This window comes from Callithrix jacchus, chromosome 6 (assembly GCF_049354715.1).
Source record: "Callithrix jacchus isolate 240 chromosome 6, calJac240_pri, whole genome shotgun sequence".
Lineage (NCBI taxonomy): Eukaryota > Metazoa > Chordata > Mammalia > Primates > Cebidae > Callithrix > Callithrix jacchus.
Genome location: NC_133507.1, coordinates 75,238,681 through 75,262,065, shown reverse-complemented (window position 1 = coordinate 75,262,065; position 23,385 = coordinate 75,238,681). Strand labels below are relative to the sequence as shown.

The 23,385-nt window shown below is 34.5% G+C and overlaps 1 protein-coding gene across 5 annotated transcripts in view; it reads left to right on the top strand.

The window, feature by feature from the left end:
• KCNJ3 (potassium inwardly rectifying channel subfamily J member 3) overlaps nt 1-23,385 on the top strand; it is a 152,623-nt gene that overhangs the window by 13,469 nt on the left and 115,769 nt on the right. The gene's annotated exons all lie outside the window — the stretch shown is intronic.

Here is a 23,385-nt window from a genome sequence, read left to right as displayed (position 1 = left end):
TAACTTTCTATAATATTTAGCATTAGATAATAATAGTGCTTCAGTTTAAAAATTATGATTTTAAGGACAGTGAAAAAAGATTTAATGCATCATCTATGTATGAAATTTTATTTCTGCATACTATTTTATGATTTAAAGCTCCTGTTCATTTTTTAACTTATAATTGAAGTACCATAATATTTAAAAAATACCATACATTGGTAAAAAGTATAACCAATTTATAAAGGCTCTTAGTCCAAGAAATCTTTAAATTTCTGTTTTATTCATCTAATTAAAGTAGTAATGTATTAGGGTTTAAAACCGGTTGTTGCCATTTTTATTGGTTTATTTCTTATAGCATATGGTTCTTTCTTTCATCTGCTTATAGTTTACCATTTGCTTATTATTATTCTCATCACTGACCGGAATGCATTTTTGTTTCACTTGATAGCCTTAAAAATGTTTTGTTAGATCAATCTACTTATCCATTCATTCTTTCCTGTTTTCCCTAAATAGTGTATATATTTGTTAAGAGTGAAAGTATTTTTCTACAAAATCACAGTCAAAGATGTGATAGTTCTTCAACCTTATTTTGTGTTTCTTAACTTTGATATACTTGAAAAATTAGGCAAGGTATTTTGTAGATTGTCTCTCAATTTGGATATGTCTGCGTTGTCCTTATTTATTCTTTTGAGTTTTAGTTCCCATATGGCATCTTAAGGGAATATTAAAGCAGGTTATTTGTGTATTTTATCTATTTTTAGAGGATCATGGTTGGTACACAATATTCTACATGATATGATGGTTTTGTAACACAAATTATTTATTAGAGTTATAGATGTTTTTTACTACTTCCTCCCTTCTGCCTAAAAAAAGAAATAAGCTGGAAGACAATACTTTTCACAGAAAATGTGAAAACTTGGCTGCAGATTGAATTTCTTATTTAGAGATTGCATTTTGTGGAGAAGAGATTAAAGTCCACTTCCTCTTAACCTCTTAATTAAGCCTGTTTTCTAGATCTAATATGGCAAGACAAATATGAAAAACATTACTCATAATTTACAGAATTTATTTTGTGGAAAATTTATCTGACATTTTGTTTGTATGCATGCCTAACTAATTAAATCCCACACTGTTCAAACTCTATAAAATCTGTGTGTATTTCCAGACTTCCCTGAGCCTGAACAAAGACATTTTTATGTCCATTTGATCATTTAAATTTTTACTGAGACTTATTTAGGTTCATCTTTAATGATGTTTCCTTCTTTATCCTTTAGTTTATAATAAACTTTAGTTTCTCATAATACGTATTGCCTAGAACAAGACAATATGATCTTTTGAGATTCTTTCAGGGAATTAGATTGCTGTGTTTACATCTTACTAAAGAATAAACTTTTCACCACTTTGTGAATAATGTTAGTTGATATAACTTTCTATCGTGTTTAGCATTAAGAAACAGCTTGTCATCATTCAGTAACTCATTTATTAGATAAGTATGTATTGAATGTATGTTGTGTGCTTGAAAGCGTGTAAGCTGCTAGAGATATAGTAGTGACCTGGACAGACAGAATTTCTTTCCTCAGGCGGGTTGTATTCTAATTGGAGGTGGCAGACCATAATACCCAAATAAATATAAATAAGGGAGGTATCAGATAACATTGTTGGGGGGAGAAAAAAACAACTCAGGAGCCTGAAGTGGAAGGATTGCAAGAGCCTGGTTGACACAGTGAGACCCTGTGTCTAAAAATAAATAAATAAACAACAACAACAACAAAAACCAAGGTGATGATATAGGGATAAAGGGTCCCTGTAGGCTGCTTTAGGCTAATAATCAGGGAAGGTCTGAAGAGTGAAGAGGGGGACACTTAAGCTGAGACCTGACTATCCAGAAGGCCCTTCCGGGCCAGTCTGGGGGAAGAGCGTGGCAGACGCTGTGGAACAGCTGGTGTAAGGGCCCTGAGTTGGGAATGAGCTTGATTTATTCTGGGAACTAAAAAAAGGTGGAGGTGGTTGTAGCAGAATGAGCCATGTGGAGAGTGGGGTGAGAAGTCAGAGAGGAGGAAGGACCATATCTGCACTCTAGATGGTTTTATTGCACCAATAGTAAGTGTTAGGATTCCATTAAAAAGCAGAGCCTGTATTTATATAAGAGAGTAATAATTTAGTAATCTCAAAGTGTATACAACAACAAAAAATCTACTTTTTACATATAGTGGGTTGCATGTAATTTAAAAATTAGTCATTCTGAATGTCTTGGAAATGCATTCTGAGACACTCTGATGTCTCAGAAATGCATACAATTTTAGACAGTTCCCACTTTGGTATTAATTGTATCCCTCCTTTACCCTCCTACCCTCACACCCCTACCTAATATCTTTGTTCACAGCAGTGCTCCAGTGGTAAAAATCTTCTAATTTCATATAGTTTTTGTTCATTCCCATTGCTGTGGTCTCAGCAGGAGTGGTGTGGCAAGAGGGAAGTGAGAAATTAGCTTTCTAATTTCCTTGAAAGTTTCAGATTTTCAACTCAGAACTCAAATGTTACTTTCCCCACTTTTTGGGAAGTACTCCTCGTTGATCAGACACAGGTTTGTTGCCCACCTTGCTTCAAATGAGTTGGATTTTCACTCACAAGATTTGTCTCTTCATTAATAAGCTTTGCAACTTTGCACATCTAGCAAATTTCAAAACGTAGGTTACCTCTCACTCTTGCTCTCTTTGCAGCTTCTCCCAGGAGAGAGAGCACTGCTAGAGGCAAACAAAGCATTGCAGATTTGGCTCATTAGAACTCCATGCTTTCAAACTTCAATCTGGTTTCTGCTGCTATTTGGCAGTCTTTTTAATTGTCTTTTCTGTACTCTCAGGCCTGCTCCCCATGGGATCTATTTTAGACCTTTTCTCTCTCTCTACATTCCTAATCCCAGCTGTCCCATCCCTGCCTTGGCATGACATCCCTCCACCTAGTCTATTAAAAAGAATGTGACACTTCAATTTTTATACATTTCTTTATCTCTATTCTTTTCTCATAGTTAGCTTCTCGTTCTCTTTCCTGGTGTCTGTGAGGAAAAGTGCCTATTCTTTTCCAAAACCATGCCTTATATAGTTACAAATGTTTCTTATGCATCGCTTTCTACCACCTATGACTCAAGCTCCAATTCTTAGCATCCCTGACATCTAAAATCCCATTGACTCTTTGTATTTGCTCTGAAATATTTTCAGTTCTTTCCTACTGGACAAAAATAAAACTCTATTATTTGTTTGTCCCTTTATACACTTAAGGTTCTTCCTGAAATTTAAACACACTGGATTCTCCCCACTCTCTCTCTCTTTTTCTTTCTCTTTATGTTTTTCATTTGTTCCATATATCCTACATCCCTGCCTCTTCCTGCTCCTCCTCTCTCTGGTAAATATTTCCTAATTTTTCCTTGCTAGTCTAGATATTTGCTTTTTTAGTGAATTCACGAAGTGCTCACAAATCCACCATTTCTTTTATCTACAGCTATGAAACTCTCCTCCAGCTATGGTCTTGTATTTGTTATTTAATTTCTAAACCATTTTTTCCACTTGAACATCACTATTTTAATTCAGAGTTACCTTGTCCAACTACCAAATCATCACCTTACCCTCAAATTATATCCTCATTCAGAAAGTTTGCATCCATTAATGGTAGCTATTTTGTCCTGGTCCCCTGCTTTAAATTTAGTTAATTTGTTCATCCAACAAATGCTTATTGAGCAGGTATTATAGGCTAAACAATTCTAGACTTTAGGGAACACAGTTTGCCAAACAAAATTCCTGCCCCCTATATGGATACTTATGTGGGATACAGACAAAGACAGAATGAAGTGCATCATCTAGAATGTTAGAAACTGATAAGTGCTATGGAAAAAGAAATGCAGCAAGTGAAGAGGGATTGGGAGTGTAGGGAGGTCAGGGAGGCTGAGTTAAATAGGTGATAGTTGAACCGAAACTCAGTATTTAGAGCAAAGCAAATATTAATAACTCAGAGGAGAACTTTCCAGGTAGAGATACCAGCAATTACAAATGCTTCAAGGGGCAGGGTACCTGGCTGCAACTCCCTGTTAGTAATATCTCTCAATTCAACTCTTCCTTTTTAAACCCATATCATGGTATTTCTAAATCACACTAGTTGTCTCAGAAACGGATTTAGTACCTGGAGGGTCTCTGTTTATATACGGATAGCATACTACTGCTTGGTAAATATGTGTACAACCCTACTTTCATAATATATTTGTGCTCAAAGTCCCTTATGATGGCTCCATCAAAATACACACATTTCTTATTGAGAAAATTAGGCTGCCCTTCTTATGGTACTGCTCATACACTCACTCTTGCCTCCAATATCTGTGATCATGTCATTTTCCATTGCCTAGGATAGGATTTCTGTCTTCTCTGACAGCACAAGAGTGGCATATGTGTTGAATCTTCCCTGAGCACTTTAATCTACAGTTTTTCTTAATACCTCATTAAAACAAAACTTTTACTATGCAAGTGATATTAAATGCCTGCTTATTATAGAAAAAAGTAAAAATATGCAAAATGGAAAGACTTTACTCTTAATTTCATCTATTGCATTGTTAACACATTTGTGAGTAACCTTCCAGGTGTTTGTATTCAGATATATCATTTTTATGCTACCTGTGCCATGTTGTAACTGGCTTTATTGTATAATCTATTGTTAATGTCTTTCATGTCAAATGTCTAATCTACACCATTAGTTTTAATGACTTTACTATATTCTAGTTTATATGTCTATCTTAATTTTTAATTATCTCCTAGTTTTGGATCTTGAGGCATTTTCTTTTTAATAAGGTTAAATAATTTTATAGGCTCTAGTTTCAATTTAGGTATCTCCAACTTTACCATTTTAGATAAATTCTCTGCAGAATTTATCCGTGTAAAGGCCCATTATATCTGCTGGTTTGTAACACATATTTCAGGGTTTGCTACCAAGTGTCCATTTCTTCATGCCCTTGCCAGTAATGGACATAATTAGTATTTTTTCATTATTTTTTCTCTTTGATTATTAACACTAGTGAGATTGAAATTATTATATCTCTCTATTAGCTATGAATTTTATTTTGCAAGTTGTTGGTTAATATTGGTCGTTTGCTTTCAACTCTTTTTATGCATATATTTTATGTATAATTAGCACATTATTAGACAAAATCATATTTCTAGTAGTCTAAATACTTTTATCAAAATGTTTTTTAAATGTATATGTGTATTATATTTATCTCACATGTTTTATGACATCTCTGAATAAGCTATAAATTTCTGATATTGATTAAGGACTTTGTTTATGGCTACTTGTTTTATATGCGGATCACGGAAAGTGGTAGACCCAGTAAGCACATTCGATCTGTTTGTTTATATTTTTAGCTGATTTTAATAGAGTTGCCTTATTTTTATAAACTTATTCTTGTGAATTTTTCTTACAGGAAATTGATCAATAAATGTTTTTTGATTACCTATGTTATTTTCGGTTCAAGATAGTATAAGATTGATTAAGGAGAAAGTCCATAGTCCAGAGGGAGAAAGGAGCTGAACTAAAGTATTAGTTGTGTACTCAAATGAATGTAAAGTTAGGCTACAGCAGAGGCCTAGAGGTGTAGTCCCTAATGGATTTCCTCTGAAGGAGATCTGAGAAGTCTCTCCCGAGGATAGAGTGTGAACTGAAACTTAAAAGTGAAGCAGATGTTCAACAGGAGGGTGCAGGGAGCTAAGCCTTTTGGCCAGAGACAAGTGCAGGCGCTTAGGATTCATTTGATTAGGGTTGTCATAAATAATTTGGTATGATGAGAGTGTAGAACAAGTCTAAGGAAACTGACCGGAGATGAGCCGAGAATTAGTCCTGGATAACAGTTTGGACCTAATTCTCCAGGCCGTAAAGCTCTTGAAGGATTTTAAGCAAGAGAATGCCATGATCATAGCATGCTAGAAAGATACCTCTGGCTCCAGATGGAGGATGGATTTAGTGTAGCTGAGACTGGAGATAGCCCAGGTATTAAGCTGTTACTATAGGCTTGACCAGAGGTAATTGGATCTTTCATGAAATTGTCTGGCTCAGGCAACCTGTGATTCTATAGAATAATTTTTAAAAAGCCCTTAGTTTCCAAGATGTTACCTGTGATTAGGGGAAAATGGACCCAGGATTCTTCCTTCTGAAGTTCTATAGGTAACTTAAAAAGTGAATACACCCAGATAAACAAAAATGATAAATTAAACAGCACTAACAAGCCATTGACTCTTTTCCTTACTAGTCAAAAACAGAAATTTTAATGAATATATCTTAGAGTAGAAGCTCCACTTGTGAATAACTGAGGTATACCTGTAATTTTCCTCTCTTAATTATTTGATAATATTTAGCCTTATTAATTATAATTAATCATTACTTCTTAGTGATGTATCAAAAGACAGTAATCAGCAAACTACCTAGTGTTATGGTAAGTGAGGTAGTATTGTTCTGACCATTGGAAATGTTATTTATCCTTCCTAATTTTCTGGGTCTTTAGCCTATGAACTCCTCACTCTTATGTTAGCCATAATCTAAGTCAGGGGTGTCATGTTTACCTCTCTAGTTTCCCTGTGTCTGCCCAGATCTCTGATTCCTCTTAAGGTAATTGCTGGTGTTTTACAAGACTTATTATCTTATCAGGTAAAAGCATTGACACATGGATGTGTTTAGATTGGACATCTCAAAGTAGACTCTTCCTAGTAATTTCCACTTTTATATATTTGTAATTTATTGCTTCTTCATTGTGAATTTTTTTCTCTTTAAGATATATCTTTATCAGTAATTCACAGATTAAAACTCAAACTTTTGGGGGGCACATATTCCTTTTTAATATAAAGCAACTTTTTATAAACAGTTCCTAAATAATATCCTACTTCATTATTTTCTTTTGATAATTGTAAAAATTTTCTGCAGACTTAAAAAAATTAATACTTAAATATTGAAGCATGAAATAGGATGACTAGCTGTCTTAGTTTGCCTGCAGCTGAAAGGGTTTCCAGACATGTGAAATTCAGTGCTAAAACTGAGAAAGTCCTGTGCAAATTAGGATGGTCACTTTGCTCAGCAGTCTGAGAATGTTAATTCAGGCTTCCTAACTGCCTGCCTCAATTTAATTGAGTTTACTCTATCGATAGTGGAATGTCTTTTTTTGCATTCAGGATTGGTGTATTCCACCATTTACTGACTTTACTTTTGTCAAGGCTGAAATCACAAAAATACATAAAAAGGATATTTGCACATATGTTGTTTTCTCTAAGATTTTCAGTGTTTTATAGAAAATTTAATTAATACAGTTCTTAGCATCTTAGGGTGGACATTTTTTATTTTCTGTGCAGGATATTGGTATGGGTGAATTATCATACCAATGTGAAGTGGGTTGAAAGAAAGTCGACACTACATTTGTCATGATCTGGGCTGATATGGATAAAGGAAGTCAGCAAACCTTATGGATAATCTAGTTTATTGTTAAATGTAAGCACAGGAAAATTGTAATTGGGGAACAAGCAGTTTTGGTTAAGATGCGTCTTACTGCAGTGGCAAGAAACTGCACAATTTACAGTAATTCATTTCCAGAGTGTTTCAAGATGATGTCTTGGGACTACCTGTATTGTAACCTTATGGGATTCTTATTAAAATGCTGACTTGTGGGCCCTCGCCTAGATTTAGAGTGTTAAAATGTCTGAGGTTTGTGGTCCAGGAAATGTGTATTTTTTAAAAAGCACAGAGGTGATGCTTAGAGCATTAAAGTATATGACTCTTCCATCTAGCAACTAGGAAATCCACTAGTATTTATTGAATTAACTACTAAACTGCAATTACATGACTTAACCTAAACTATAGGCATGTGGTAAAACTGGAAGAGAACATAGTCCTTTAAATTTCTGAAGTCTTCAGAGGTGAAGCTTTGTTGTTCATTCAGACTGTGCCGATTAATGTAGCCAAATGAAAATTAATGTGGGTAGAAAACAGTAAAAATCAAGAGTGTGAATTAAAATGCATTTCTATTCATTATCATAACCAAGAACAGGATGTGATATTTATTGTGGAACATTGTGTGAAAATGTGATATAAATGCCATACAAGGATGTGAGTGCCACTTACTGATGGATAGAAATCTGATCCTTGGAACGTCTACACACTCATGAAACCAGAACACCATGTGCAATATTATTTACTGTTTCGTGGCAGAGAATATCATTATGCTTGCAGCAAAGTTCAAAGTGACAATTTTCATAATTTTGCACGGGGACCACCATTGGCTGTTAGTCATTAAAACTAAACTATTTGAGGGCTTCCTTTTGAGGGGAAATTTTTCCAGAGTAAATAGAGATTAAATATGAATATGCTTTTAATAGGTAATGATAATGCATGGATAAGCTGTCACGTCCAGATAGAGTGAGTCTCTCTTGAGAAATAAAGATTCTAGGCCCAATTTGGCATTGTCTCTATTTGATTAGTTTTAACTTTGTTAATTCTATGCCCCAGGCTCTGTCAGAAAAAAGAGCTAAGATAATTCGACCTACTTGGTTCATAGCAGTGACCTTAGCACTCAAATTCCAATGGAAAATCATAGCTGCTGTTGTTACTGTTGCTGTTGAAAATAAATGTTGAATGAGATAAAATAATATGAAGTTATTTTATAAACTGGGACATCTTAATATTTATTAATGGTGGCAGCAGAGTTCCATCAGAATATTGAGAATACATCCTCTTGGGACAGGATGGGGAAGGAAGGAAGGACGACCAACAATTCTTTATTCTCCCAGGGTAGCTTACCCTGGAAGAATATTATTAATTGTGGTGATTATATATGGAATGTATTTGCTTAGCCTTTATGTTGAAAATATACTTGTAAGCCTAAGAGCAACTGTAGTTCTGATCCATTCCTGCTACCCACTTCAGAGAAGAGCTATGTCAAGACCATTTTAGAGGGATGATTAGATCTTAAAGACTTTTGAAGAAAGAACATCTTAGTCTCCCTTAAATTACTGTCAAGCATTTCTTCCATATGACTCTAAGTTAATTTTTAATATAATTTAAGCCCTTAATGTTATTTTACTTTACTTTCATTTCAGATTCCTTGTCATTTAAGTTGGAAAATGCCCTGTTTATGTTTCAGAGCCATCTCATTCACATGTAGTACCAACTCTGTGCTGTACAGTACCATCTAGATACAGGCAAAATCTGGTTCCTTGGAAACAAAATGTTCTCCCAAACACCCATGACGATGAGAGGATAAGTGTGGGAAGGGATGAGTGCATAGTTCTTTGATGACTAGAGAAGGTTTGGACCTATGAACTGAATGTGCATGTATGTGTATGAGCTTTCAGCACTATTTTAGTACTTTTTCTTCATTAAGGGTTTACTTTCTGACTCATGGTCCTGATTCAGCAGTTCCCCAGAAGTGGCTTCAATACTTCAGTATTTGGCAGCACTACTTAGAGAATGTAGAGGGAAAATGATGTAGCCTCTTTGTGTGTGTGTGTGTATTTATTCAGATTAGCGTTATCGGCTCCAAAAATGTTTAAGCATGTGTTATCTAGTTTTTTTTCTATTTTTGCTTTGCTATACATTTTTCCCTGTGGTCTTTTAAAAAATGTTTCATTACCCTCCATTTTAATTTTTAAAAATTCTGTGCAAAGCTTCATTTAACTTATATGACTTATTCATTCAGTTAAGATATTTAATATTTTATAGACTGTAAATTGTAGAACAGTAGTGCTTTACAATAATCTTTTACACAAAAGGTCAGGTCTTTTAAGTGTTTAAAGCCAGTTTTCTAAAACTGAGGGGAGACTTTGGTCTTGAACTTTCTATGTCCCATGCCGTGCAGCACACTGATCTATTGGTTTTAATTCAGTTATTGTATATTGTTGGAATTCAGTCTAACAAGCTGAATTTGTCTTATCTTCTAAATATGTCTAAAATGTTACTAAATGAAGAGATGTAACAGAGAGCTCTCCTAGGTTTCAAGTTCTATTAGACCAGTAGTACAAATGCCAATTAAAATCTTGTTTCTTGGCCAGGCATACTGGCTCACACCTGTAATCCCAGCACTTTGGGAGGCCAAAGAAGGTAGATCACCTGAGGTCAGGAGTTCGAGACCAGCCTGGCCAACATGGTGAAACCCTATCTCTACTAAAAATATAAAAATCAGCTGGGCATGGCGGCACTTGCCTGTAATCCCAGCTACTCAGAAGTCTGAGACAGGAGAATCTACTTGAACCTGGGAGGCGGAGGTTGCAGTGAGCTGAGATGGCGCCACTGCCCTCCAGCCTAAAAAGTACACACACACACACACACACACACACACACACACACACACACACAGTTTCTTATTTGAACCAATCATTCAATCTTATCTGCTTGATATGTCTTCATTGGCTTGGATATGCTTGGTAAAATTTGACATGACACCTTCAACTTTGAAAAGTATATGTCTTAACTTTATTTTTTATAGTGAAAGCCAGAATATTATTGGAACTGGAAAAAATTGAGAGTTGGAAAAAAGTCATATTTATGATGTCTTAAATCTTAGCTGTCCTCAAGTTGAATAGTAGAATTAGAATGATCAAATTATAAAGATAAAATACACCTCAACGATAATCCAGTTACAATCCTCCATTTTACAGAAATGGAAACTATGATTCATTTAGGGGAAACAACTTGTCTGTCTTATCATAGTTCATTGGTGGAATGACCTGGAATATGATTGTGTGCTTTGATTCTTATTCCAGCATTCTTCTCATTACTGATGATGTTTCAGTTACCTAAATGCATATCTTGCTTGCCCACTTTAAAATAATTTATAATGACATAAAGACTGTATTTTGTTAACATTTGTCAATAATCTTTCCTATTTCTAGGGTCTAAGTTGCAGATCAGATCAGACAGTTACCTAGCTAACTAGAGAGGAAGGAAAGTCAATAGATTTTCATCTTATAGGTAGGCCAGCTCTTGAACAAAATTACAAAGTTATTTTTTTCTTTTTTGCAGCAAATACACTAAAAGTTGTAGCTATTAAGAGAGCCATATTATTAGTAACTGTACATAAACAAACTATGTATCAAGCACCGTGCCGGACACTGAGTACACAATGGTGAATGAGAAAGTCCAGGCTTCTCAGCCAGTATAATTCATAATCTGGTGAGAGATAAAAATATGTACACAGGAGTGATGAGTAGTGTAAATTGGGAAATTTACCGTGCCTACTAGGGGATGGATGAGATCACAGCTTATGCTTGGGAAGAATGAGTGAGACTTGGCAAAGAAGGGGGAAAAGAATATTATCAGAAGAGTAAAGTAAGTTGGGAGACCTCAATTCTAAGAGAAGAGAAAAACTTGCTGTTTAAATTACTGAATGACATTCATATGGTTAAGGTAGAGTGTGTGAGATATGGATGTTTCAGGAGATGTTAGTAGATACGGATGTTTCAGGAGATGTTAGTAGATGTTAGGCTAGAAAACCTGGCACTTTTAGTTCACCTCTGTGCACTTAATTGTAAACAGTAATGGGGAAGCCATAGATGTTTTTGTAAGCAGGAAAATAACATAATCACAATTGCACTTTAGAAAAAAAAACACACACTGGCTGACCTTGGAGACAGTGTAAAATAGGGCAAAACTGGAGGTGGGTATAACATTTAGGATATTACGGCAATAATTGAGATGAGAGATGATCTTATTGCTAGAGGAAGTTTGAAGAAGCATCCACTTTTGGCTGTGGTATAAGGGAAGAACTGAAAACTCGAAGCAGGTACCATTTAATTTTTCCCTTGATAAAGTTTCATGCTTGAAGATGGAGGAGAAGACATTTAAGATGGTACAACAGTGCAGGTTTGGGGTATGAAAATACAGAAAATAGGCTGTGCGTACTGGCTCATGCCTATCATCACAGCACTTAGGGAGGCTAAGGCAGTTGGATTATTTGAGCTTAAAAGTTCAAGACCAACCTGGACAATGTGAAAAGACCCTTTATCTGCAAAAAATGCAAAAATCATAGCTGGATGTGGTATCACCTGTCTGTGGTCCCAGTTTTAGGGGTGACATATATAATGGAAGAGTCTAAATTCAGGTTTGGACTGCAGGGTAAGGTATATGAAGAGGGATAAGATTTAACAGTGAGGTGTAAGGCTAGAAATGTACTGGGAGAAGGCTGTGGATAGCTGAGAGAGCCAGACCTTCACTTCGTGAGGCAAAAACAAAAAAAGAGCTATTGCAGGTTTTTGAGCAGGAGCAGAAGATCACTGGAATCACATTTGTACTTAAGATCTCTGAGCAATAATGTGTAAAATAAGTAACAATAGTATACGTAAGATTGTCTTTCCCATTTTATTATGTTCTGTGTTCATTTTATCTCTTCTATGAGAGGATAAATGAATGATAAATTCGGTTAACTTTGTAAAAAATTGCTTTACAATACCTGGGATAAGTACATTTAAAAACCTGGATTAAATATGCTTAGTGCTTCAGTAAAAATAAATTGCCCAAATTATTATTTTTACAGCTAAAGAAATACAAAGGTTTATTTTTAGGAGAGTATTTAGATACCTAGAATGAGTCTGTGTTCAAAACACAGTATTTTAAATATCCTTCAGAGTGATATGAAAACTAAATTACAATTTATAGATGAAATTATAATTCCAAATTATAATTAGATTTTTAAAAAAAACTTTTAAGCAGGAAATCTGTGAAAGCATTTGAATCACACAATTATACATTTATATTTCATAATTTAAAATTAAATTCTGAAGAGCACTGCAGGATCATGCACCATTTGTCTTTCAGAATTCTTTAATAAAGAATGACTACGTGAAGAAAAAATAAAATCTCAGAAACTTGACATTCGTTAAATTAATGCTTTGTGTGAAGATAAAATAATGAATATTCATCTTATAGTGACAATGTCCAATTAATAAAATACCAGGAATATCTGAGATTACACAGTGTTGTGTGTGTGTGTCTGTGTGTGCCTTCCGGCTTCTGATGTACACCCCTAAGATTAATCAAGCACCATTAAAATAATAATCATGGTTTTTTTTTAATCTATGCTATTATTAGAATAGCTTAGTTCAGTAAGTGCTGACTATAGACTTACTGAACTATTTTGTGAGCAAAATGCATTTAAACTGATTTAGGGAGGGAAAGATATAGATAAATCAACATTTCCTACAGCTCAAGAATTTTCTTTTGATGTGTCACCAAGGTCAGCCTAAGCTATTATATATTTTCTGCTCATGCAGTGGTTTTTACTCTGAAAGTAAAAGTGAGAGTAGAGCATAACCTGTTGAAGAATGCTTTCCCTACACATTTCAATTTGTGGCAGCAATTATGTACCATAGGAATGAATGGTTTATTGCCTTTTAGCTTTAGCTTTGCCATTCTCCAATATAATGCAGTGTCAAATTGTAAAATGAGGATTTTTAACTGCCTGAGAGAATAAAACCTGCTGTAATGGGTGTGAGTAAACTCTGTACTACTATCATACATGTAATGTTTAATTATAAGTATAAGAAAAATGTTATGTTTTATTGTATATGTATGTATACATACAAGATGTGTGTGTGTGTGTGTGTGTGTGTGTGTGTACCTACATATACCTTTGAGGGAGACCTGAGACATGAAGAAATATTTTGCTCTAAGAGATTTTAATGACTCACCTGGGTTTTTAGTGTTTCCCTTGGGAAAATCTTCTGCTTCTTAATGGTGCATGTTTCAAAAATAATTTCCTTAGGCATTCAAATACCTCCTTCAATAAATGTAACTTAATTGGTATAATATCAGCTACAGCCCATTGTTTGTTGTTCGAAAATAATCTTTCAAATTGTTACTGGTTTTGATTATATTCCCACCTTGTAATTCTCTAGTCAAAAAATAGATGGTTATTTTCTGATGTTTTTTCCTCCAAACTTCTATGGACTTGTCCTCTACATCTTTCTGTTTTTTATATCTTGCCATTCTCTACCAACTACCCAGATGTTTTGGAAAGATACCTTTTTTCTTTTTGAAAGTTTGCTTTTTTGGAAAATAGTAGTAATAATAGCTTCTCCGCTTAATTGTCAGATTTATCCTGAGAAACATTTTCCAGCTCAGTGTGTCATTTTGTCTTCTACTTTTCATTCCCCCATCGCCCACAATTATTTAAATCCATAAACTTTCATGGTTCCACTCACAGTGTTTTTTCTTAGCAATATTTTATAATTTTCCTGTATCAAAATTTATCAGTTCTTTTTTAAAAAAAAACTATTCTAAAATTCATATGGAACCAGAAAAGAGGCCACATAGTCAAAGCAAGACTAAGCAAAAAGAACAAATCTGGAGGTGTCACATTACTCAACTTCAAACTATACTATAAGGATACAGCTGCCAAAACAGCCTGGTACTGGTATAAAAATAGGCACATAGACCCATGGAACACAATAGTGAACCGAGAAATAAAGCCAAATACTTACAGCCAGTTGATCTTTGACCAAGAAAACAAAAACATAAAGTGGGCAAAGGACTTTCTATTCAACAAGTGATGCTGGGATAATTGGCAAGCCACATGTTGAAGAATGAAACATCTCTCACCTTATACAAAAATCAACCCAACATGGATCAAGGACTTAAATCTAAGACCTGAAACAATAAAAATTCTAGACGATAACATTGGAAAAACCATTTTAGACATTAGCTTAACAAAAGACTTCATGACAACCATCCCCAAAACAAATACAACAAATAGAAAGATGGGACTGAATTAAACTAAAAAGCTTCTGCACAGCAAAAGACATAACCTGCGGAGCAAACAGGCAGCCCATAAAATGGGAGAAAATTTTTGCAAACTGTGCAATTGACAAAGAACTAATATCCAGAATCTACAAGAAACTCATACAAATTAGCAAGAATAAAAGAATCTCATTAAAAAGTGGGCTGAAGACATGAATAGACAATTCTCAAAAGAAGATATACAAATGGTCCACAAACACATTTAAAAATGCTCAACATAACTAATGATTAGTGAAATGCAAATCAAAACCACAATGCAATATTATTTACTCCTGCAAGAATGGCCATCATCAAAAAATCAAAAGCTAGTAGACGTTGGTGTAGGTGAGATGAAAAAGGAACACTTTTACACTGCTGGTTGGAATGTAAACTAATACAACTACTATGAAAAACAATATGGAGATTGCTAGGAACTGAAAGTAGATCTCCCATTTGATCCAGCAATCCCACTACTAGGTATCTACTCAGAGGAAATGAAGTGATTTTATTGAAAAGATATTTGTACATGCATGTTTATAGCAGCACAATTCACAGTCACAAAAATATGGAACCAGCCCAAATGACCATCAAAGAGTGGATAAAGAAAATGTATATATATATACTATGGAATACTACTCACCTAATAAAGGAACAAAATGCTGGCATTTGCAGCAATCAGGTTGGAATTCGATACCATTATTCTAAGTGATTCAAACTCAGGAATAGAAAACCTAATATTGTATGTTCTTACTCAATGAGAGCTAAGCTACGAGGATGTGAAGGCATACGAATGATACAGTGGACTGTGGGGACTGGGGGAAAGGGCAGGCAGGGGCTGAGGGATAAAAGACTACACATTGGTTACAATGTACAGTGCTCAGGTGAGGGTGCACCAAAATCCCAGAAATCATCACTAAAGGACTTATTCATGTAACCAAACACCACTATTCTGAAAAAATGCATGGAAATATAAAAAATTAAAATTAAAAAAACCTTAATTTTACCAGTTCTTAAGAATACTCTTAACTTTCCATTTTTATTAACTTATTTGGTGTACTCTAGACAGATCTGCCAGTGACCTGAAAGTTATATTAATTTATGAAAAGAGCATGAATGGCCAGGTGAGGTGGCTCATGGATGTAATCCCAGCACTTTGCGAGGCCCAGGTGGGTTGATCACCTGAGGTCAGGCTTGGAGACCAGCATGACCAACATGGAGAAACCCCATCTCTACTTAAAAAAAAAATAAATAGCAGGTCTTGGTAGCACACGCCTGTAATCCTAGCTCCTTGGGAGGCTGAGACAGGAAATCACTTGAACCTGGGAGGCAGAGGTTGCAGTGGCAGTGAACAGAGATTGTGCCATTGCACTCCAGCCTGGGCAACAAGAGTAAAAGTATGTCTCAAAAAAAAAAAATTAAATTTTTAAAAAATTTTTTATTGCATTTTAGGTTTTGGGGTACATGTGCAGAACGTGCAAGACAGTTTCATAGGTACACACATGGCAGTGTGTTTTGTTTCCTTTCTCCACTTCACCCACATTTGGCATTTCTCCCCAGGCTATCCCTCTCCAGCTCCCCCTCCCGCTGGCCCTCCCCTTTTCCCCCCAATAGACCCCAGTGTTTAGTGCTCCCCTCCCTGTGTCCGTGTGTTCTCATTTTTCATCACCCGCCTATGAGTGAGAATATGCGGTATTTCATTTTCTGTTCTTGTGTCAGTTTGCTGAGAATGATGTTCTCCAGATTCATCCATGTCCCTACAAAGGACACGAACTCATCATTTCTGATTGCTGCATAATATTCCATGGTGTATATGTGCCACATTTTCCCAGTCCAGTCTATCATCGATGGGCATTTGGGTCGATTCCAGGTCTTTACTATTGTAAACAGTGCTGCAATGAACATTTGTGTGCATGTGTCCTTATAGTAGAACGATTTATAGTCATTTGGATATATACCCAGTAATGGGATTGCTGGGTCAAATGGAATTTCCATTTCTAAGGCCTTGAGGAATCGCCACACTGCCTTCCACAATGGTTGAACTAATTTACACTCCCACCAACAGTGTAAAAGTGTTCCTTTTTCTCCATATCCTCTCCAGCAACTTTTTTTTTTAGTATTTACAGAATATCATAGGTTCAATATGGTATCTCATGTTAAAAATTTGATTGAAAATTTCTAGGGTGTAAAGGTTACACATGATGCTAACTTATTTTATATATATATATATACATTGCACTTAGGTTCTAGGGTACATGTGTAGAACATGCAGGATTGTTGCATAGGTACATACATGGCAATGTGCTTTGCTGCCTCCATCCCCCATCACCTATATCTGGCATTTCTCCCCATGTTATCCCTCCCCAACCTCCCTACCTCCCGCTGTCCCTCCTCTAGTCACCCCCAACAGACTCCAGTGTGTGATGCTCCCCTTCCTGTGTCCATGTGATGTTAACTTTTTAAAAATGGCATTTAGAATAGTCTTAATACCTACGTGGTCAGTTGTTGTAGTAGAAAAAAACTGCTGGGTTAGAATCCAGTTCTGCCCTTTACTGGTCATGCTATCTGTGCAAAAGTCATAATATTTTTGAGCAAAATTTTCTTTATAATATATAATTTATAATATGTAATATATGTATTTATTTATTTATAGTATATGGATAATATATTATCACGGAATATGCTAAGTAAAAGTGAAATATTTTGTAAAATTATGAAGTTTCCTAATGTGAAAACAATGATTTTGATTAATGAAAATAACTGAAATATTATTTTCCCCATGATTCTTATTAGTATTTCATTTAATTCTATTTCATTAGCTCTTCTGATTATATCAAAATTTCGTTAGTATCCTATGTCATATTGCATATGTATTTAGTAAAGATATATTCTTGGCTGGGCGCGGTGGGTCACGCCTGTAATCTCAGTACTTTGGGAGGCTGAGGTGGGCGGATCACAAGGTCAAGAGATCGAGACCATCCTGTCCAACATGGTGAAAACCCATATCTATTAAAAAAAAGAAAGATATATTCTTTATTATTCATTGTGACCTCATTACCCTTAATGACAGTGTGGTTATAGCCAGTAAAATTACTGATACACTTGCCATTGTCTATTATTTACAGAAATCATCTTGTGGCTCAATTTTATATATTTGCTTGTTGGATGCTTGTCTTTATGTATTTTTGCAGTGCTTTGCTCTAGAGCCTGATGCTGGGCAGCCATACAAATGTCAGAACTACTTTTTATTGATGTCGGTTTGGAAAGGGGATGTCTAAAATAGCATATATTCGCAAAGCTTTTGTGAAGTTACAATAAGCCTCCTCCCTATTGATATACTACATGCTTGGTCTCAGTTTTCGGAATTTATGTGGTTGATTCCTGGAAACACTGAAACAAATCTGCCACCTTTAGTTAAAAAAAAAAAATTCAGCATCCACAGAGTTGTCCGCATTTTCTATAGAAGAATGTAGCACATGATATTTCAACTTGCTGGTTACAAAATATATCAGGTGATTGGGCTGTAGTATTTGGAGGAATTAGCACATGTGGTGAATTTTGGTCTAGACTGGAGTCACATTCCCTGGTTTTAATTTCTATATGGCAAATGGTATTCGTGGGATTCCACGCCAGTTGAATAACTTCCCTTGGCCGTGGTATCTTCACATGTAAAATGACCTATTAATCAAGAATGGAAATTGTTTGAAATTACAACGTATTTACGAGGAAACCTTTTTAATGAGTACCAGAAATGAAGTTTTCTTCAGTTTCAGCATGATTTGTAATTGACAAGTGCAGGGTTAGCGTGACTAGAACAAATTGCAAATAGGGTTTCTGTATGCCATTATGGAAGGATTACTTCAAAATTTATATGTTTTACAATTAACTTTGCCAATCAGAGTATCATAGAAAAATTTCACTGATCCTTTAATTTTAAATGCAATAAAATGTCATAAAGTAATAAGAGAAGAAATTTTAACTGATTAAGCCACAGTCATTTAATTAAATTCCTTTGAACTAGACCATGAACCTGAATATAGTAGTCGGTGTTCATAATAGTCCTTGTAGATCTTATTTTACAACTGTAAGTTTAACTCCTAGTTGATTTAGGCCTTTCTTTTTGTTGTTGTTCTTGTTACATAGTATTTTTAAAAGTATTTCTCAGTAGCTTAATCATTTTATGAATCATCCACAGTAAAGCAGTATATTGGCTTTTAATATTTGATAACAAAAGTTAATTATCATGACTTCTCATAATCAATGAGATTCAGACACTGGGGACGAAGGTGCTATATCTAAAGCAATAAAGACTACATAAATCAAGTTTTAAAAACTGAATGAATAAGAGTAACATTTTATTATAAAGCAAACTATAATGAAATAATTTTAAATCAGAATAACTTTCTATTAGAAAGTTGGATTTATACTTGTAGTAGGTTTTCTTCTAAATAACATTTATTGCATGAGTTAGAAATGCATTTGATTGCAAATAATAGAAAATCCATCCAACTATGGCTTAAATAGTTGAGTGTTTATTTTTCATCTGTAAGGAGATGTTCAGAAGCAGGCAATCAGTCTGGTCCATCTGCTCAAGGATGTCTTATAAAGACCTAGACTTCTCCTACCCTTTTATACCATCTTTTTCCTAGGTGGATTCATTAAGATGGCTGCTGCACCTTTAGGCAGCATTTCAGAGTTATAAGCAGAAAGCAGTTAGCCATTTTATTCAGAAAAGGACATTTCCTAGGAAATTATCTCTCCATTGCATTGGTCATAACGACCTCCTCCTACCCCTCTGACCCTAACTGGAAGAGGTAAAAAATTGAGTATTTTTAGTTGTAAATATTTTTTGATTAAATTAAAGAATTCACATAGTAAGAAATAATGAGATGGAGGAATGGACAATCTGAGGAAAAAAAGGAAGCCCTTACTCAACCAAGTTTTAAAAGTTATATTAATAAAGCAATATAATGAAAAAGCATTATTTATATATAAAATTCATCAAGCTTAATAATTTAAAAGTCCAAATAATACAATAAAGATGTTTAATATATTTTCCATAAGGGCTAACTTAAGTAGAAAAAACTAGTGGTAGAGGAGTATTAAAATTATTAGGTTTAGTTATTTGGTGTTAACCTCTATTGGTTTTTAAATATGCAATAAGGCTAAGGTATAAGTTAAGAAAAGCTACATCAACTTTTTTTTTAAACTACCAATGAATTTTGCAAATATAAACATTAAAGTCCATATAAATATTATGAAAACATCAAATTTTATTTTATCCTTAATTATGCTCACATGAGAAACTCTTTTCCCTTTATTTTTTTCAATACATTCTAATTTGAATCTCATAGATTAAAAATGCCCTTCCAGTAAATGGTTCTTCATCTATAATAAATTTTCAAATCACATGCTGCTCTAACCTATAATTATTCCCTATTTTAAGTATGGTGAAATAAGCCTACCAAATTTTGAAATCACATTTAAAAAGTAATTTAGCTTATTTTTTTCAAAAAAGAGGGAAAAGTATAATTCATTTAGACTCTATGTTATGATTCTTATAATAATAGAAGGATGTGGAGTAAAAAAATGTTCATTTAGGGAAGAGTAGGTTTATAATGCCTCTGAGAGTTTGAGGACAAGGTAGCCTATTCAGACAAACTGTTGTCTTTCTAGAATTTTAAAAAGATGGATAGAATTTTAGCCAGCACCAAGAGCAAAGGCTTGAAGGAGTGATACACTATGGTTTGATTTGGGTTACATTATTGGCCCTTCTATGTAAGAGAGAAAATAAGAGGTAGAGTTGCCAATTCATGAAGCCATTCAAATAGATTCTTTTGGATTAGCAAAATCCTGAACAATTTTAAAAACTCAAATTTATATGGTAAAATTTTTATGTTAGAATTAGTAGTTTTAGTTTCCTACCATTTTTATACGTTGTACCTAAGTACCTATGGCCATTTATCTATTTTGTGAATAAGAGACTTTATCTCGTTAATTCAAAGAAAGCTTTTCTTCTGAAAGGTATGTGTTATGTACATATTTGAGTTAATTTGAGTAAGGCAAATAACTTCTCTGGGTATCTTTTAAGTATATATAACTAGTGCTTTTTGTTTATAAATGTAAGAATGGTATTTATCTATTGCCATTTTATACATTTGTTGTCATATGAAATTGCTTTTTCAAATAGGTGTTAGGTGAACAGATCTTGCTCTGAAAAAAATAAACTTTATGTATTCTGTACTTTTTCAAAGAAAGCAATTTGATTCATTTTTTTTTTTTAAGTGGAGGGGATTCCAGGGTAAGTCCATGCATTCTTAGATTAAAAAAAAAAAATCCTACCAAATGAAAATGTTAGTTTATTTCAGTGGGTCTTTGTATGGTAAAAAATTATCATCATGTTCTACTGATATGTAATGCTAGTTTAGCAATAGTATATTTGTTACAATGTGCCAGGGAAGAGACTAAACATGTTAAAATACACTTTTTGTTTAATCACATCATCTCCATGAGTTGACATCCCAAGTAGTCCATTAGCTGCTCAATTCTGTCTTCTTTGCATTGTTTTGCTAACTGTCTATCAAAATCCAGTGTGTAGCTGTGGGCCTGCTATAAACAATCTGGCAAGATATCATTCGAAAGCATGCATTAGTTACAGATCACTTGGAAGTATCCGGGACTAATCAAGGATGGAAAGTACAAAAGCACATTTAGCTTTTATCAGTGATTTACTTTAAAAGTGGGAAATCAGATGTTTACTGCATTTCTGGGAAACAGAAGCCAAGTCTGCCCAGCACAGCATTAAAAGAAGCAAACTAATAAAAACTTTAGTGTTGATTTTTGGTTAACCTATTTGTATGTATACATTTCGTTTTATAAAATCTACTTTCCTTTTTACAAACTTAGAGATAAACCAGTCACTTTACTTATGGTAAGAACCCATTTTGGGTGTTGAAACAGATTCTATCACTGGCAGATTCTGTTTTACTTCTTTTATTACAAAATTATTTTTAATGCCTGTAGTTGAACTATCTACCCTTAAACCTAATTTTCAAGTCAATGCTTTTTTATTAACTTACTCTATATTAATTGCAAATTTAAATTTAAAAATCATAGAGTCCTACCTCCAGCAAAATTAACCTGCAAGTGTTTTCCTTTTCATTGAGATATAATAAACATTTATAATAAATAGTGCATGTTTCACTTTGTTTCCATTTTGCCTTGAAGGACAAAAATGAGATTTCCTAGGAAAAAAAAATGTAAAATAAATATACCTTCTTGAATATTTTCATGAGTTTTAAGTTGAGGCCCTCTTTGGATGGAGGTGGAAGCCTGAGTCAGTGATATTCACTTACCTTGTCTCAGGTGAATGAATGTTTATATAACAACAATTTCTATGAAACATTCCTCCTTCTCTTAGATTTAAACATTGAAGGCCCAAAGCTGAAATCACTGGGTAAAACCTGCCTCATATTATAAGGAGTTGCTGGATATATTCATGTAGGAGTGTCAAAATGATTGAAAACTGCTTTGGTGACCATTCACCACCATTGCCTGCCATGATTTGCCAAAGAATATTGACAAGAATTATTAATGTAGATTGTGTCAGCCTATTGGGGAGTTTGTTATCCTGGGACATTTCATTATTTTTATTCCATGGAAGATTGAAGAGAAGAAATTCAAGCGAGAGTTCCTAGGAGACCTGACACGTGCTTGTTGCTGTTGGGTTTGGTGTGCCTAAATGAATATAGACTGTCAGGAGCATCCAAGATTTGTGAGTCCTGAAACTTACACAATATAAAGAAGTCTATATTACGTTTGCAAATTTTAAAGACTTTTACAATGTGAACATATTGCTAAGGCCTTTTTCAGGGATTTGGAAGAGTCTTATGCAAGGGACCCTGAAGTTTAAATTTTCTTAATCTCAAAATAAATCTATGTCTAACATAAATGAATATTTGCATCCCACTTGCATGAAAATTTGCTGAAGATACCTGCAAAGATGAATTCTGCAAGACTGACAGCAGATAATGCATTTAGCATTTTAATGGTAAGGATGTCTTAGTTTGCCATAAGCTAACTGCATTCTGGAGGAAATAGCTGGAAATACCTGCCCTAAGAGGAATTCTGCCCAAAAGGGCTACTTGCTGGAAGGGAGCACCTCCTAAACTTAAGAAAATCTAGGATAATTCTCCATGGTTAGAATCTGAGACAGAAGTCTTTAGAATTACAGCCCACCCTCTCCTTCATCCTTTGCAAAGGTTGAATTAGTGAAATATCAGCCATAAGTAAGACTGAAGCATCTCAAAAGAAAACAAAAGAAATGACAATTACCCTATATGTGTCCTATAAAGAAACCAGCATCTGTTAATTGCTGGAATGGAGAGCAAGAAAACCAGCCTGTGTTCAACAAGGTAGAATGGAGAGGTGCCTGTGTTTCACCCCTTTACTAGTAATTATCATGCCTACTGTGTTGTCCAATTTTGTAAGAAAGAGAAGATGGAATGAGGGTGAGGGAGGAGATGGAGAGAGTGAAAGGTCAGACTACACATCCCAATCGTTATAGAGTGAAAAAAATTGAGACTGAGGTTTGATTTTAGAGAGTACTGAACCTCGTAGTAATAA